We start from the raw sequence: 12,658 nt of genomic DNA, 5'->3' as shown, positions 1-12,658 counted from the left end.
CGCCGTCAGTCGGAACACGCAACATACGTGGACGCGGCAAGGCAAGATGCAACAACCTGTGTGGCCTGTGCTACCACACCGCAATCTATCCTTATCTCCGCCGCTACGGTGCGCGCCTCCTCCCCACCGAAGCGGAAGAAACAGCGATAGCGCTAGCTATCGCTGACCCGCGTACGCGTACAACTCTCAGTGACTCAAAAAGAGCAATTCTAAATTTCTCGGCAGGCTACATCTGCCTTCCTGCTGCACGCATCCTGCGCGGCTGCACTCCCTGACCGCGAAATTAACTGGGTACCCGCCCATGCGGGCAACTCTGGAAACGATGGGGCCAACCAATTTGCCCGTGGATTAACAATCCGGGCGGTCGGTCTCACGCATTCAGACGCATTCGCTGAAGCCCTCCAGACTTTCGTCGAAATTACCGATTTTCACGAAGAGACGAGACGCCTTTTCCCGCCTCCCCACCCCGACCTCGACCGAGCACAAGCTACCCTGTTCCACAGATAGACACAATCAAATCTTGTCACTCCAGGCTGTCACTAATTACTAACAGGGAGAGGACTTCCGGTTCCGTCTTGCGTGGAGTGCGGCTCCGTCGGCTCCGTGAGAAGACGGCGAAATTCGCCAGTAGCCCGAATCAGTGGCCTATACTTCACCAAAAAGAGCCCCGTGAAGGTGATCGCCACGCCCATACTACTTCTCGGCCCGATCTGGCCAGTTTTCAGGCCCCCACGGCCCATTTCGCCTTGAGCCGCCGCGTCGCCCGAGCTAGGCCTCACTCCGCTGGGGGCTAGGTCTACTCCGAACGCGACCTCCAAGCATAAAGTCATCATGAAGGTGCAAGTTCCAGGCGAAGCTATTCACCCTCGGGACTTCAATTCGCGGGACGGGACTCACATCCTCAGCGTTTCCGCCCGCACCCAGGAGCGACAGCAGAATCATCAGATCTCCGCCATGCAGACCGATGAGGCAGACAAGCCTACCACAGACGCTGGAGCGGCATCACCTGCTACCAAAGATACTAAAAAGGCCCAGGCATCCGAGCAGCTGCGCGCCGCCTGCTCTGCCGCACAAAGGTCACGACAGCAGCCGCCACTCCCACTGAAGATTACAAGGGGATTTTCCACTCCCGTGGAGGACTTCACCTCTCCTCAGTACCGCTACGACAGCTCCGCGTCTCAATCTTGAAAATCACCACTTCACTCCAGGAGCCCACCCGCACCCAGATGTGTGTTCATCCCACCAATAACACTTGCACAATGAGCATGCCAAACCAGACCGACGCACGTATGCTGGTACAAATCACCAAAATTAATTACCAAGACATCGACTACGCCGTAGCAGCCGACATCGCTCCCACGGAAGGCGCGGTGAGAGGGGTAATCTCGAACGCCCACTGGATTTAAAACCCCAGGGAGCTACTGGAGGATCTCTTGAACAGAAATGCTCGTGCTCCAATAGTGGATGCTCGACGCATGGGTGCCACTCGACCGGTATTAATTACATTACTTTTAGAGAAGGACCGGTTCCTCGCATAGTCCTTTATGGCGGGGGACTCCACAGGTGCACCCCTTACAGAGGCCACATGGACGCTTGTGTCAACTGCAGATAGTCAGGCCACAGGACAGATGTGTGCACGCTGCCACGTACGAATAACTGCGCGAGGTGTGGCAAACCGCCTCCAAAGGAAACTAGCCCTTTCTGCACTCCGGAATGTATATTATGCGGAGAAGCACACATAACGCGGGTACGGGGAGATTCAAGGCTGAAGGGCGAATACCTGCAATCAACGCTGCACCTCAATACCTTTCTCGTTAGGAAAGCTACCCGGAGGCGCTACTCGGAAGATAGCACTCAACGCCACTCGCTCCACGTCGCTTTGCAAAGGAGAACGCGCAAAGGACCCACAAAAGATGTCATGGGCTGACCGAGCAGCTGAAGTCATCTCCAAACAAACCTCGCCACCCTAGACCCATCAAGAGGATTCACGCGACAAGGAACTCAGGGCCCTGCGGGAAGAGGTAAGCCGCCTTTCCTTCCTTATACAGACCCCACGCCAGCCATCCTCATCCACCCTCCCTTCCCAAACTGTACCTCCCGCCTTTTATCCAACATCACCAGCCACGCAACACCCCCCCCCCCAAAAAAAAAAAAAAAGAAACGTACGTACATCAGAACCACCAGCTGTCACACATGATGATCTTGAGCAAGTTGTGGCAAAATTTGAATCAAAGCTAAAGACTTTAGAAGCCCGGTAGATTCCAAAATCGACTCCCTCTTCATCGAACTCGAGAACAAAATTGACTCGATGTTCTCACGCCTGGTTTATATGCTCGACATGAGAGTGACCAACATAGACACCCGCATTCAAACCTTAGAGCACAGGCAAACCGTTATCCTGAAGCACATCAATCTCCAACTACCTCCTCTCCATCCCTCGCAACCACCGCCCTCTTCAACGCCTAGCGCACTTGGCTCCCAATCGCTCCACTATAATGGGGTGGAAACTTAATTTACCCATTCTCCAGTGGAATTGCCGTGGTTTAGCGCGCGCCTTTCCAATTACTCGTTCCCATTCTCACCCCGCCACCCCAAATCATCCTTCACCAGGATATGGCCACTACAGCATCACTGTCTAGTTTCATGTCCTACCACTCAGATGCCACGGACAAACCCAGGGTGACCACTCTTAATCGCCGTTCAAACACGCACTATTACGTCAGAGACACCCTGCGTTACCACGAAAATAATGCATCACGCACACACAGTATCTCCATATTCATTGTCAATATATACCACCCCCTTTCATCCAATGTCTTCCGTGGAGACGCTCTTGCGGGACCTCCACCGACTCGCTGGCAAGCACCCTCTGCTCATCGGAGGAGACTTCAACTGCCAGCACACCGACTGGGGGTACAGTTATACTACAGGCCGTGGTCGACGGCTCTGGTCCTTAGTCCAGGAGCTGCGCCTCACTACACACAATTTCCACACAGCCACGCGGATCGGCACCAGCGTCAGCATGGACACCAGTCCGGACCTGACGCTCAGTCGCTTCCTCGGTGGCGTTACCTGGACAAGAACACAACACACGCTGGGGAGCGATCACTACCATCATTAACATATCGCTCTCTTTTAAACAATCCCGCCACACACACATCACCCACAAACTGGTGAACTGGAACGCCATCCGCGCATTGCGGAAGGACGACTCAAACACAACTATCACGGACATCGAAGAGTGGGTAGAATCACTTATGACCGATGTCCAACACAATACCCGGCTGATTACAACCACACAGGACACCCCCACTCTAGATTCCCGCCTCGCCCGAGAGAGAACATGTTGCTTCTCGCAAGCGGACGCATGGTGCATCGGCTCCGTGATTTTTCGCTTGTGACCGTGGCACAGCAAATCGATCCTCGAAGAAATCGGAGCGACTGCATCACGCAAGTAACCCGACATCAACCGCGCATCGCGGCAGCGGGGCTAAGCCTAACGGGTTGCTCACCCCTCTTTCTCCATTATGACTTCTAACTTGCAACGCGGCTATGATCCGACCGAAATGTCATGGTCCACCATTTCGACGGCCCAAGATACTGGTTATTTTGTCTCACAGCCCCTTGAGAATGAGAATCTTTTCAAACTTGTACAACGCCGCTTCAAGTCCAGAAGCGTACGCAAGATGGCGGCCGACAAGTCAGCGGCCTCCCAACCTTAAGCCAACAAGGACGCTGGCGCGCAGCCCCACGCTCGTTCTGTCCAAACTGCTGACCAACCAAAAACGGCAGCAGGCATGCAATGGCGTCCACGACCCATGCCACACCCGTACCCCCAAGACATTGTTGTAATCCACAAGCCCCACGTCACGGCGAACTTGCGCCGTGTGTTCCAATATGGCGAACTGGGAGCGGCGCTCACAGCCTACCTTGGCAAGCAGGCGGCAGCCACTCTCATCATCATCCCGACATGTAGCAACGGGCACCTAGGACCCACCTACAGCGGACCGCCTAATTCGCGACTTCAGCTTGGACACCGACAAGAGACCCCTCCCTATGCGTGGACATCTGAAACAGACCGGCGAAATCTGCCGAGTTGTGATCTCTGTGGCCAACCAGGAGACAAGCAACACCCTGAAAGAGAAAGTGCAGTGGCGAGCTGGCGAGCTCGCAGAAGTACTGAAGCTGGGAAAGACGAACGTCGCGGTTCTCACTTTTGTGGGGAAGGTGGGGCCGCGTTTTGTGCATTACAATTCGTAACTGGCTGTCGTGCGTGAATACAAGCGTACTGTGCCGGCGTGTGTAAGGTGCGGTACTATCGGGCAGACATGTGTCTTGCCCCGGACCCCTCAAAGTGCGGCCTGTGTGGCCAATGTGTGGAACTTACCCCAGAAGGTCCAGCTCCACATGAATGTAAACCGTCGTGTGTAATCTGAAGCTTGGCCCACCCCACGGTCTGACAGGATTGCACGGGTAAATTGCGAAGACTTCGGACGCCCAGAAACAAGCCTCGGCAACATGGCGTCTTGAAAACCGACACACTTGGCAAAAAGCCAGGTCACGCCACTCGCGGAGCCAATGACAGCGCGGAACGCGGCAACTGCACCGACGACTCACGTAGCAGTGACGTCAACGATTCTTCCTTCCATAACCTGACGTCATCGAAAGGCAAGAAGAAGGCACCCCCACCGCCTCCAAGCGAATAGAATGACAGACACTTCCCGGTCCTTCAGACAACCTCTTTGCTTCAGACAGACGGCGCTGCCAACGCCCATGCCTCAGGGTGCCTCGATGCGTGCCCGCTCGCCCTACCATGCCTCCGCGCCGCAACATAAGGTGGTGGTGGTGACTATGGTTTATTTTTGGGGAGGGGGTACTGGTCACGTCTTATGTTAGCCATCTTTGTGGCATCACTCTTGGTGACCAGGGGGAAGGGGAAGTTGGGATTAGGGGAAGGTTGGGGAGGGGAAGGTTGGTGACGCCGCATATGTCGCCGCCATTTCCGCACGAAGCACTATAGGCCCATGCAGGCCTACAGAACAGAGCTGAGGCCAGACTCCTCCAGATAAATCAGGAGGAGCCGGTGGGCAGAAAGTTGGTTCCGAGCTGGGAAGAGCAATTGCCCTTCCGTATCAGCAGGGAGACCAAGATTCCGATAGCCATTCAGAAGTTAGACAATACATCTCTTTGGAGCTCGGATCCAGAGGGCTATGTCATCTGCATAGATGGAGCAGGAAACTTTGTGGATTCTGATCTGCTGAACGAACTTCGGCAGGCCAGCTAGGACGAGGTTGAACAGCCAAGGACTGAGGACTGATCCTTGGGGAACCCCAGATGTAACAGGACGAGGAGCGCTAAGTGTTTGCCCAACTCGAACTTGGAAGGTGCGATTGGAGAGGAATGCCGAGACAAAGCGACGCAGTTTCCCAGTCACTCCAAGGGCATCCAGAGCCTGCTCAATGATGGTATGGGGCAGGTTGTCAAAAGCGGACTGGACATCCAGAAGAACCAGGAAGACAACATCGCCTGCATATTTGGCTTCCTCAAGGGTGGAGACCACATCCGCTATAGAGTCTGCAGTACAGCGGTGCTTCCGAAATCCTGTCTGCATCTCTGGAAGGAAGTTGGTTGCTCTGGCGATCCATGTGAGTCATTCCAGGGCAATGAACTCCATGGTCTTGCAGGCTGCAGATGTGAGAGATACAGGACGGTAGGAGGATAGTTGTTTAGCCGGCTTACGGGGCTTAAGGATGGGAACAACGATGGCATTTCTCCAGTTGTCCGGTAGTATGCTGCTGTCCCATGTCATTGAAGACTGCGAGGAGGCGCTTCTTCTCCGGGGCATCCAGATTACGGAGCATCTGGAGTGTAAGTCCGTCAGCGCCAGGAGCTGATTACTTCTTCGAGCGGTTGAGGGCACGGTGAAGCTCATGAGGGGCAATGGGTTCATTGCAGAGGGCAGAGATGGTCTGTGCCAAAGCTGCTGGTGGTGAAGGGGTAGCCCGAAGGGGCGAAGGGGGATTCGCTACTGGAAGTCCAGCGGATGGGGGGGGGGGCGTGGTTGACTTGGAAAGGAAGTCGGCAAGTTGCTCTGCCAAGTCTTGAAAGGAAATGCCTCTTGCGATAGCTGCTCCCAGGACAGGTTGTCGATTGGAGGCAACCTGCAAAAGGGATTTGAGGATGCGCCAGGCAGCAGAGGACTGTCTGGCTGACTGTATGGACCGGCAAATGCTGGCCCAGCTTTCCCGGGAACGACGGTTGGCCTGACGACAGCAGTAAGCATCGATCCTGCGGAAGGCCTTCCAATGTTCGGGATGGTGGGTGCGCTCGGCCACTCGCTCAGCCCTTCGTCTGGAGGCCCTAAGTCCGAGTAGACGTAGGTCCGGGACTGGTGCATGTAGTGGTACTGCGCAGGTGATTGTGGACCGCAACATAAGCACGTGAGCAGCTGGGCAGGGGCTGCCTCCTCTCCTATCCCCTCCTCATCTTCCTTCCCTTCCGCGGTCCCCGGCGTAGACGCCGAGAGCCGCAAATGAATCGAGCTGCTCAGGGCACAGAATGAGCAATTGCTCGTTAAAAATTCAAAATTTGGAAGGTAAACTCCTAGCCGCTTCGAGTCCCCAGAGCTTAGACGCCATGGAGAGTGAGCCGGAGCTGCCAGCCGCGTTCGCGGCAGCTATGACCGCTATGAAGGCGCGTCTCGCTTCCCAACTGCAAAACATGGTGGAGGCCGCCATGAACCGCGTCGCAGCCAAATATTCTTCAATGGTTCCTGAAACTGTCTCCAAATACATGCAGGATAATGCCAGAACGAGCCGTCGGGCTGGGAACCTTAAAATTTTGCCCCGTCTCATAAAAACAGTCCGTCTAGCTGGGAACCTTAAAGATATGTCCCGTCTCACAAAATACTCCCGAATTATTGCGGATTCGGATAATGAGGACTCCAACCCCGCACCTACTTCAGGTGCCGGCTCCGTGGCGGCGTCTGTACCAGTGTCTCTAAATATCACTCATGGCGGGACAGCCTAAACAGCCGTCCCGCTCCCCCAAATCATGTCAATCACTATTGGTAACGCAGTGAAACTTCAGGGGCCTCAAGAACTGCCAAAAACGCGCGAATCTGCGCCTCTACTTAGAAACATTTGAAACTTCGCCCGGCGTGGTCGCCCTCCAGGAGCCAGGAGCGGTGGCCAAATTAACAAACTACACGACGTTCCAGCGAGACCCCTCGTCCCGTCTGTTCGTACTCAAATCATACATGGCCACAGAAGTGGATCTAGACCTAACACTCCCCTGTTCGTATGTAATGGTGATGATCTTACCCCTCCACCGCTCAGATCCTCCCATGCACATACTCGAAATATACTGCTCCTCCAAACTAAAGCGAGTGGCATTCGCAGACATCTTTAGCCGCGCGCTGAAGACAGCGGGTCGAGACCCCCTCCTGATATTGGGCGACTTCAATGACCGCAGTCAGCTGGAGGGGGGTACCGTAAAGAGGAGGTGCAAGGACGCAAACTGGCGGAGCTTGTGTCTACACTGAGCCTCACCCTCCACACCGACCCTGTTTACCCAACACGCGTAGGAAACTTCGTGACGCGGGACACGTGTCCGGATCTTACCTTCACTCGCAACATACGATACGCAGACTGGGTTAACACCGAGGAAACCCTCGGCAGCGACCACTGCCTTCTTAATACCACGATCTACACACACCCCTGGAGCGTTCTACCACACAAGACCATATCCCTAATTGGACTACCTTACGACAACATTTTCCCGCCACTACCAACACGGCATAGTAGAGAAAGGGTACACCAACTGGTCCCGGTCACTGATGTCACACCTTCGCACACAAGAAACGCAGATCCAGGTCACAGAGGCAATAGCGGACGTGGATAACCACTTCATTCACCTCTGGGAAGCTCGCCGCAGCCTTACGCGCCGCTGACGTCGCCAAAAATACAACCGCGAACTTAAAGAACATATTGCCGATATCATCCACCGAGCCGCCGAGTACGCGGTCCAGCTCGTTGACTCAAACTGGGTGGATCGTTGCAATACAGCGGTCCGACAAATGTCTAGCCATAATACATGGAGGCTCTTCCGCGGGCTCGCATCAATCCAATGCAGACCCGCACCGAAATCCACAGTCATTTACACTGAGCAATCCACTCCTTTAAAGGCAACACTATTCAGCTGGCACAGTCGCTCCGGGATCGCTACTTGTGAACAGCTCAAGACCCCCGAGGATTGGTCTACTCCTCGCAGGCAAGGACAACTCGGAGCTGGACAAACCTTTCCAGCTTCATGATCTTGGGGCCAGTCTAGTCAAAATGAAGAGAGGCACCGCACCTGGTCGGGACAAGGTCACCGTCAAGCTTTTGACGAACCTGCCTGACTAGACGTACCAGTGCCTACTCGAATACATAAACCCAATCTGGACAGAGGAAACCCCCTTAACCATCGATTGGAAAACGGAACTTGTGACTTTGTGAAAGCTGGCAACTTGTGAAAGCTGGCAAACCAATCGACACGGATAACCTCAGCCCCATCTATCTCACCTCCTGTGTGGGCAAACTAATGAAGGCTATGGTGCGCGATCGGCTATCCGAGTATCTTGAACACAGGCACACTTTTGCGGCCACCACGTTCGGATTTCGCCCACGCAGATCCGCGCAGGATGTCCTTCTCCAACTTAACAGAGAAATTCTCAACCCATTCGAACGCCCCCACAATGACCGGGCTGTAATCGCCCTAGACTTGAAATGCGCTATCGATAACGTCATGCACGAAGTCATGAAAGGGCACGGCAGCTGGGATTGCGCACAGATAGATAATCCGCTTGTCTTCCTCGTGCAGATCATCGCCAGCCTGCTGGTGATACCGTCAGGATGCCAACAACCACGTCAGCATTTCCAGCCCGAACATGTGCAAGTGCTACGGAACGACAATTTTGCAACGCCCCCGGTCCTACGATCCACGGACGAATTTTGGCACCTACCATCACCAACGACTAGCGGCAGCGACTGTGTGGCCTTCAAGCCATGCGGAGCGGCGCTGCAAGCTTCTTGGACTATAAAAGACTTGACCGAAGGATTTCGAACCAAAGGGCACGGCAGCTGGGATTGCGCACAGATGGATAATCCGCTTGTCTTCCTCGTGCAGATCATCGCCAGCCTGCTGGTGATACCGTCAGGATGCCAACAACCACGTCAGCATTTCCAGCCCGAACATGTGCAAGTGCTACGGAACGACAATTTTGCAACGCCCCCGGTCCTACGATCCACGGACGAATTTTGGCACCTACCATCACCAACGACTAGCGGCAGCGACTGTGTGGCCTTCAAGCCATGCGGAGCGGCGCTGCAAGCTTCTTGGACTATAAAAGACTTGACCGAAGGATTTCCAACCAAAGGGCACGGCAGCTGGGATTGCGCACAGATGGATAATCCGCTTGTCTTCCTCGTGCAGGTAAGAAAGCGCTTTGGGAAATGTTTTCGATCTAGCGAACGTTGCCTTGTTGTGCTGCCGTGCCCTGCGGTACTTCTTGACACAGTGTGCGATGTGGTGCATGTGATGAAATTGTTACTGCTTGCGGGTGACGTTGAGAGTAATCCTGGGCCTGACATGGCAGAACTTTCGCAACAGTTACAGAATATAGCAGATGACATAAAGACAATAAAAGAAGAAAGGTTAACATCAATAGACAACAAACTAGAACGTCTTACTCTCCTTGAAGACAAACTTTCGTCATGTACCGATCATATTGCCAATCTTCAACAGGTCGTATTATCTCTGGAATTAAAGCTAGACGATCTTGAGAATCGCTCCAGAAGATCAAATCTTATTATTTATGGCATCCCTGAAAAGGAAGAAGAAAATAGCGAATCCCTGGAGCGAACTGTAAATGAAGAAGTTTTGAAAGAATCCCTAAAAATGGAAGAAGTTGCAATAGAACGCATTCACAGACTAGGTAGACCAACGGAAAACAAAACAAGGCCTGTAATACTAAAGCTTCTAGATTTCAGGTAAAAAACGAACATTTTGCGCAACTGTCACAAATTAAAGGGCACCGAGTTTACCATAAGTGAAGATTTTTCGTTTCGTGTCCGCGAAATCAGAAAAAAGCTATGGAAATACGGGAAACCAAGAAAAGATCGCGGCGAAAAAGTGTCGCTGGTTTACGACAAACTAAAAATAAACGGTGAACTTTATTTTTGGGACAACGAAAATTGTGAAGTGTTACCAGTTGCAGCTCCTCCAGTTACACCTTCACTAACCGAGACAAAAAACCAAAACACAGGTACACGGACTCTACGCTCGCGCCGTCCACAGCGTCCCAAATAACCTTCGTGAACATTAATGCGCGTAGTATTATCAATAAGGTCGGTCCCCTAGAATCCTTATTATTAGGTTTAAAGCCAGAATTCATGGCGATAACTGAAACATGGCTAACAAAAGAAATTAAAGACTTTGAAGTAATTCCCCCAAATTATTCCATATCACGCAAAGACAGGCCGACGCGAGGCGGAGGCGTGGCATTATTGATAAGAAAAGATATAAGATTCCTTACGTTACCTGAAGTTGAAGGGGTAGAAGCTATCTTTTGCAAACTCTGCTTTTCTGATTCTACCATTGTTGTTGGTTGCGTCTATCTTAGTCCTTGTTCTGATCCTATCATACTCCAATCATTGTATACGTATATGCAACATCATGTTAAGGGGGCGAGACTAATACTTTTAGGTGATTTCAATCTTCCTGATATTAACTGGAACACCCTGCACCATAATTCACCTTGCGCCGATGTTGTTTTTGATATAATGCTTTCTTTTAACCTTTCGCAAATCGTAACAGAACCCACACGTGTACAAGGAACCAGCTCCAACATTCTAGATTTAGTTTTCCTGAGTAGTCATTTCCCCTGTCAAGAAACCAATGTGGAAATTTTAAATGGCCTGTCTGACCACAAACTAGTAATGTGTTCTGTCCCGCATCACTATAATGCACCTTGTTTGCAATCAACAATAACGTATCCCGACTACAACCGAGCTGACGACACTACCATACTTGATACTTTATCGCACGAACTAACATCATTTCAACATCTCTCGGATGACATACACACTGATATAGAAACATTGTGGCAGAGATTTAAAAACGTTGTGTCATATTGCATCACTAATTATGTGCCTACCAAGACTAAGAGAATACGCAAACGTAATCCATGGATAACTCGAGCCGTAATTCATGCCAAACGAAAAGTTCGACGACTGAAAAAAGTGCAAAAACGCCATCCATCACCGAGAACAATTGAAAAATTAACCTTGGCTATCACTGATTTGAAATCCAAAATAAAAACAGCTAAAACATTTTACTTTACTAATACGCTGACTCGCTTCTTAAAAGATGCTCCCCAAAAGTTCTGGCGTCACCTGAGCCCTAAATCAAGAAATGAAAACCAAGCTTCTCCAGACGAAAACCGAAATATTGCAGCCGCGCTGAATAACTACTTTACTTCTATCTTCACTACAGACAACGGAACTACGCCTCGTACTAATTTTTGCTCCGGAAATTACCTAGAACCCCTTACCGTAACAGAAACAGGTGTCTTAAACCTCTTACTAAACTTGGACACAAAAAAAGGATCAGGGCCTGATGGAATCTCTAACATCTTCTTGCGTAGATATGCCGAATGGGTAGCAAAATTTTTGGTGGTACTCTTTAACAAGTCGTTGTCAGCGCACACCCTTCCTAAAGAATGGAAAATAGCTAAAGTGACACCTATACATAAAACAGGAAGCAAATCAGATCCCTCAAATTTCAGACCAATTTCACTAACCAGCACAGTATGCAAACTACTAGAACACATTATCTTAAAACACATAACAACCTACTTAGAAGAAAATCAAATTTTAACACCTCTTCAGCACGGTTTTCGGAAAGGAGTTTCTACAGTCACACAACTAATCGAACTTACACATGACATATCCTTCGCCATTGATCAGCAGAAACAAATCGACCTAATTTTCTTAGACTTTTCTAAAGCTTTCGACCGTGTATCACACTCTAAACTTATTATGAAACTAACTGCAACCTTTGGAGCTGGCCCCATAGTAGATTGGATTGTTGACTACCTGACTGACCGTACTCAATTCGTCGAAATTAACAACGCGAGGTCCGAAACAGCCAATGTAACATCCGGTGTACCACAAGGCAGTGTTCTGGCCCCAGTATTATTTTTAATTTTTATAAATGACTTACCTACTAGTGTTTCTCAAAATATTAAACTTTTCGCCGATGACTGTGTACTTTACCAGGAAATTAACTCTGTCAATGACCATATAACTTTAAATAACGCCCTAACAGCAGTGACAAAGTGGTGTGAAGAATGGCAAATGACTATTAATGTTAAGAAATCAGTTACTTTATCCATAACCAGAAAGTTACATCGATCAGTTTTTCAGTACACAGTAAACAACATTCCCCTTGCCTCGGTTTCCGAATATAAATATTTAGGCATAACACTGACCTCTGATTTCAGATGGGATTCTCATGTTAACATTGTCACATCAACCGCCTTAAAACAGCTATTTTTCATTAACAGACGCCTTAAACAAGCACCATCGGAAACAAAGCTACTCGCCTATAAGACATT

At 50.8% G+C, this 12,658-nt stretch overlaps 1 pseudogene; it reads left to right on the top strand.

Moving 5' to 3' along the window:
- Window positions 1-8,861: 8,861 nt before the first annotated feature.
- Window positions 8,862-10,589, top strand: LOC146177522 (uncharacterized; annotated as a pseudogene).
- Window positions 10,590-12,658: the final 2,069 nt, after the last annotated feature.

Source organism: Amblyomma maculatum, chromosome 10 (genome assembly GCF_055883805.1).
Source record: "Amblyomma maculatum isolate TAMU_Amacu chromosome 10, ASM5588380v1, whole genome shotgun sequence".
In the NCBI taxonomy this organism is placed as follows: Eukaryota; Metazoa; Arthropoda; class Arachnida; order Ixodida; family Ixodidae; genus Amblyomma; species Amblyomma maculatum.
Note: the sequence above shows the minus strand (reverse complement) of the source record. Positions and strands in the feature narration are given on the sequence as shown.